The sequence below is a fragment of the Capsicum annuum genome, chromosome 10 (genome assembly GCF_002878395.1).
Source record: "Capsicum annuum cultivar UCD-10X-F1 chromosome 10, UCD10Xv1.1, whole genome shotgun sequence".
NCBI classification, from domain to species: Eukaryota; Viridiplantae; Streptophyta; class Magnoliopsida; order Solanales; family Solanaceae; genus Capsicum; species Capsicum annuum.
The window spans coordinates 204,183,117-204,189,886 of NC_061120.1; positions in this window are offsets into that span (position 1 = coordinate 204,183,117).

Genomic DNA, 6,770 nt, shown 5'->3' on the forward strand with positions numbered 1-6,770 from the left:
GACTTATTGATAGTTTTATCATAATATGCACATCCTAATACCTTTAGATGATCTAAGGAAGGTTTCCTATTATACACCCTCTTATAAGGTGTCATATAACCTAACACAGCAGATAGAAGCCTATTAATCAACTATGTTACTGCTTGTACACAATATCCCTAAAACTTTAAGGGTCTATTAGCTTGAAACCTTAGAGCTCTGGTTATTTCCAACTAATGCCTTTGCTTTCTTTCATCCACACCATTTTGTTAGGGTGTATAAGAGAAGGAGGTTTGATGTTTTATCCCTAAGTTTGCAAACAAATCAATGCATAAGTTGTTAATAAACTCAGTTTCATTGTCTGTCTTGATAACTTTTACACATGTATCAAATTGAGTATGAACATAAGAGAAGAAATACTTCAAAATAACTAAACATCATATTTCAATTTAAGCCAGAATATCCATGTCATTCTAGTAAAATCATCCACAACAGTTAAGAAGGACCTGTGTCCATCACAAGTGGGAACCTTATAAGGACCCCAAAAAACCATATGCACTAAGTTAAAAGCATTAACACTAGATGTACTGCTAGAAGGTTAAGTCTAGCCTAGTTTGTTTAGCAAATAGACAAACTTCACACTTATTTATATTGTCATCTACATGAGTTTTTGAAATAGAAAACACATGAGATAGTATTTTAAAAGGAACATGTCCAAGCCTCTTATGCCATAGCCTTAGATCAAATTTATTTATATTCTGAGTATAGAACATATAGCCTACTACTTTGCCATGTCCTGGAATCTTTTTTCTCACTAAGAAGTATAGTCCATTTATCTCTACACCAATCTCCTTCACCTTTCCGTTCTAAAGATCCTAAAACACACATAAGTTAGGGAAGAAAGATATAGAACAGTTAAGTTGTTTAGTAGCCTGAGAGACTGATAACAAGTTATATTTGAATTGAGGTAAATGGAACACGTTTTGTATAGTGTTCCTATCAGAGATCAGTAGAGCCAGTGTGTGTAACAATTGACATATCACCATTTGGTAATGTTACTTTTTGTGGATGCACTGGCTCAAATATTGAACCTTTATTTAGAAGTTCAATGTATGTTGTCATGTGATTTGTAGAACCTATATCAATAATTCACTCATGTGGTTTATTGATGACTAATAGGGCCTTACCATTACCTGTCATGTTTGCTGCAGTAGTAGAGGGCATAGATGCTGAAACTTGATTTTGTTGTTCTAATATTTTACAAATTTGATCATATTATCCAGGTGTAAACATTGGTGTAATCATCCCATCCTTTGATAAATTTTGTGAATTCTGATAAGAACCATGTGATTGAGTTTGTTGAGGCTGCAACTACCAGTCTTCAACCACAACATTATGAGCACTAGAAGCAATCTTTCTTTGCTTAATTTTGTAATTAAAGCCACTTCTAAAGTCATTGTTGACTCTTTGATCTCCATGTTTTGGATAACCTGGTGGATATCCAACTAACTTGTAACAATCCATCTTATAGTGGCCTTTAATCTTGCAATGATGTAACACCTCATATTTTTGGGCTAGTCTTTGAATCGTCGTTCCTACGTGTATAAATTATAATCCAAATATTTTCATGTGGATATAAGTTTCATGATTTTTGTCCTAGGGTTTGATGTGCTTCCAAGGTGAAAAATGTTCATACGAATCACTTAGAACAAAGTTGAGCTTAGAGCCTTTGATTCATCTAAAGTTTGGTATTCGTTTATGTTAGGGTCAACTTTGAATGTGTATAACTTTTTATATATGTATAATTGTAGCTTAAGACCCACCAAATTATAGATAATTGAATTAGCTTTCCAACGATATCAATTTTGCCTAAAGCCGATACCCGAGCAAAAAATTATGGCATTTTTCGTGTGAGGCAGTAAGCCAACGTGATTGGGAAGCGACGCGAAGGTCCTCGACACGATGAGCACTGTGACACGATGGCCAACACAATACAAAATTGTTTCACATGCTATTTCAGTTCCAAGTGGTCCTAGGGTTATTTGGGTCACTTTCCCTCACCCAAATCCTCTCATAACACTTAATTTCAGCCTTCAAAAGCATTATACACAATATTATTCATCTTTTCTCTTTAAGAAAAACCCTAGCCACCTCCCAAGAACACCAAATTAATTATGTTCTCTTCGAGAAAAGACAAGAACTCAAGTTTTTCAATTCAAGATTGTATTTCTCCTTCAAAATTTAAAGCTTTAAGGTATGTGGGAGTTCATCCATGGATCTTCTTTCACCCATGGAGCCCAAAAACCCGCCTTTCAATTAAAGAATGAAATTTTATTCTTATTATAGAGTTTTGTATGTTCAAGAAAGATTTAGTTTCATGATTTCATAGTATTTTTAATTCAATTCAGTCCGTGTGTGATTCCATGCAGGATGTTGAATTCCTCATGCTATGAATCTAAGTTTTCCATGCTTTATTCAAGTGAATTCCATGAAAGACCCTAAATTCATGATTTTTAGCAACATCCCCATGTTTCAAACTCATGTTTTCCACATGTTTGATGAAATTCCCATATCATGTTTAATCAATTTCAAGATGAATTCTAAGTTATAAATTTAGCCATGTAACTCTATTGTTTCCTCATGTTTAAGACATTCTTATATTCAAGCTATGATCTTTATATGTTGTGATGAAATGCCCATGCGTCCTACTTCAAGCCAATTTCATGTAATTTCCCCAATTCATGATTTTAGTATTTAATCATGTTATACCATGTTTAACATATTCTCATGTTCAAGTTCATGATCCCCATGTGTTTGATGAATTGCCCTATGTTGAAGTATTAATCTCCATGTGTCTGATGAAATGCCCAAGTGATGGATTTTTTTGAATAATGCTTTCTCATTATGGTTTTGAAGCCTTAGTATGCCCTATTGTTATTATTATTGAGTCCTAGGGTTATGAATACCCAAAATTTAGCTGTTCACCTAGTTTTTAGTATCTACAGAATAATTTCAGTTATACCATGAGCAATATCATTTAGTCAGTAATATAGTTAGTTTTGAGTCCAATTAAGCTTAGCTCAGTCCAGTTTCAGTTCCAATATTAATTTACACATTAATAGTTACCTCAGAATCCGTATGCACTGTTATTTTTAGAATACCATGACCTAAGCTTATCAGTTATTAGTTATCAGTGCATACACCAGTTGGTATTCCAGTGTCATTTAGTTGGTAGTAGGATTTAGCACCAAGCGAACCTAGGATGGGGGCATATCTGCCAGTTTATGGTTTGACCCTTAGTAGCAGTCCCTGAGTTACAGAGCTATGTTGCCAGCATAGGTTGATATGTCTTCCTAATATATTAGGGTTGACATATACATACATCCTATGAGTCTTCCTGCCAGATTAGGGTTGACACAACCATTGTAAGTACCCCTAGTTTGGTAATAAAACCCTTCCAACTGGGGTTATAGGTCAGACCCCGATTAGTTCAGATTGGGGCATTTTGGTTAGATGGTACCTCCCACAGTTTCAATTTTAGTATTCAGTTTAGAACTTAGTTCAGTTCTGCTTGACCATAGCATACGGTTATTAGTCCTTCAAATATTAGATTTTAGTATTTCAGTTTCAGACTATTTCAGAATCATATTTTATGCTTGGTCATGCAACCTTAGATTTTACAATTTCATGCATTTATGCTCAGCTATATCGTGTTGTTCAGTAGTCCGTGTTCATATATTGGTTACTTAGTACGGATACGCTAGTTATCCCCTTTTCTTAGATCTCACTCATTCTGTTACCCAGTTATTAGTTATTCAGTTAATCAGATCAACTTAGTAAATGTATGTTTGGTCTCACATGTTCATGTATCCATGCTTTATCGTATCCCAGCTTTAGTTCTACTTATTCTACAAAAGTATATATTTTAAGAAACTAAGTGCAGTGATTCACCAGCTTATCAGATCATGTTTATTACTCATGCTTTTAAGATAGTTCAACTTTCAGTCTATTTCAGTCTCTTGGTGAATCTACTTGCACCTAGTCATGCATGTTTAAGATTACATATAAAATCAGTTTTAGTTATTGTATTCACCCTTACATACTCAGTAAATTCCAGAAGTACTAATCCACATATATGTCTATGTGTTACATTGTTTCATAATGTAGGTACCAGTTATAGCCTACACATCAGGATCAGACAGTTGCAGTTCCCAGCCAGTAGGTGATGAGTTCTCTTGTTTCGAAGACTCCAAATAGTTCTAGTTCATGTACAGTTCAATTATTTTCATATATATTGATTAGTGTTAGTTGGAGACATGTCTCAGCTATCTATGGTTAGTATTGTAGAGACTTTATAGATGTCTGTCAGAGTCAGTCATGTAATTTGAGTCCTTTCCTCAGTTTTATTAGATTGTAAGCTTTATCAGTATTGTATCTACTTTATATTTTTAGTATGATTATGTTTCTGGACAAGAGAACTTGTTATTTAATGTATTATAATTTAGTTGCTTAACAATATGCTAGTTTATGGGTTAGCTTGGGATCACTTGTGGTTCCAAACACTGTGTGGCATCCAGGGTGTACTCCCAGGGCATTACAAACATAATATTAGAGCACAGAGTTCAAGTGTCCTAGGGTGTCTATGAATCCGTGTCTAGCAGAGTCTTGCGGAACGGTACGGAGACATTTGTTCTTTTCTTCAAGAGGCTACAGGACATTTAGAAAATGTTTCCCTTCTTTTATGTCTCAGATCGTGCTATAGAAAGGTTCTCTAAGAAACATATACAGATTCTTATCTTGCTCTATTCATGCCATCTCTACCTTATTTTTGAGGTAACAAAAACAACAAAGCTTAAATCCCTACAGACAGAGTTTTCTCAAATAGTTCCCACAGACAGTTATAGGATTGCACGCAGGCTCAAAATATCTTATTAGTTCCCTTATGTTCTAAACTTTGAAAATATTCATTCTTCTTCATGAAAATCCTACATTAGGATGAAGTTATATGTACTTTTAGATCCCTTCTCAAAATCCTATGATAGCATGTGATCTAGAGTTAGAAGTATGAACCCAGAAGTTTAACAGTAGTAGAGTTGGGGTCACTTGAGTAGATTATGTATTCATGGGGCTAGTTGTACAAAAAGTGAATCGGTAGGCTTAAATAGTGTATGCAAGAATTTAAGTTTATTGATTTGAAATTAAGTATGATGATGTGTGTATGATATAGAGGTGTACCCAAGGTGATATGAGATTTTAGTCTTCTATGTTTTTAAAGTGTGGGTTCTTAGATAGTATCCTTGAGTTGCTAAGTGTGAATGAAGCTAGTAATGTAGTATGTAACGTTCTTACCATCTAAGTTAAGGGATATAGAAAGTTTAGAGTTACAAAAAGAGTCCACAGACTTAAGATGATGGCTTTAGTCTAAGTGGGAGATAATAGAACAAGTAACCAAGTCAGGCTCTCAAATTCTAGTAGTAGTTCTAGTGAGTGTAGAAGAGCAGTGAAGAAAGATGATTTCCAACCTATTCTTATCTCAATGCAAAGTTTTTTAGTCATCACGACATATACTCATGCGTTATATGTCAACTCCACGATCACAACTCATATTCATGCACTTTCCATAGAATCATGTACGCTTCCAGTTCCTAGTATAAGAAGTTCCATCTCACTCAGCAGTATGAATCATGTTCCATGAAATCATCAACTCCAAACTTATATCATGCAGCTCATGACTCATGTACTCATGTTTTACAGTATGTTTAATTCCAGGTGCTCATGCTACACTTTTAATGATCAACAAAATTTATATTATGTCATGCATGTCCTCAGTTTAGACCTCTTTGATGAATCCATTATGTTTATACTCTATTCCTTAGTCCTCAGTTAAGTTTCAAGGTTATACATAGTATCCCTTCATGTTTCTGGTCCTTATGTTCTAACTTTTAGTGACCTCTCCTTATGTCATGATTAGTTGAAATGCTACATGACCTTTCTTGGGCTAATGCATGAAAGTTCTAGGGATAGAGGCTTAGATATTATGACAAAGATGCTTTTGTGGTTATTTGCCTACAAGTCCATATGTGGTTATGAAGATAGGCTTGAATGTCATGTTGTTGTACAAGTGGAATGTATAGTTAAGTATAATCTTTCAGTATGATTCAATCCCTATAGCCAGTAATTCAGTCTAGCAGTCAGACATACAAGTTTCTATGGTTTTTAATGTTCCATCTAGTCATACTATTCGAAATTCTCATGAATATAGCTATTCCAAGAGGTAATTCATTCGCATCCAAGTAATTTGTTAATTCATCTCAGTTCAGGCATTATGCATCAGTTTCAGACCCCAGATATTCAGTCATGATTCAGTCCTTAAGTTTTTCATGCATTATCTCAGTCTTTCCTTAGTATTTTAACCAAGTTATTATTATTCGGGGGACGAAGTATCCCGAGGGGGGATGTATTGTAATACCCCGAGTATTTATGTCCTAAACCTTTCATTTTCTTCACAAAATAGGATCTAGCTTAAAGTAATGGTTACTCATAGTTGACTCTCTCATTTCTATATCATCTTTATAATCATTCTCATGTCATTGCATGTATTCAAGAAATCAGTTCAGTTCATGATATTCAGTTTATGTATCATGTTTTAGAATCTGTTATGCAATCATGTTCTAACTCATACATGTTCAGAATATGACCTCAGTCACCTTCATACAGTACTCTCAGTCTAACCAATCTCATTCAAGGATGAGTTTTTCAAAGGGGAGATAATATAACACTCAGTATTTTTG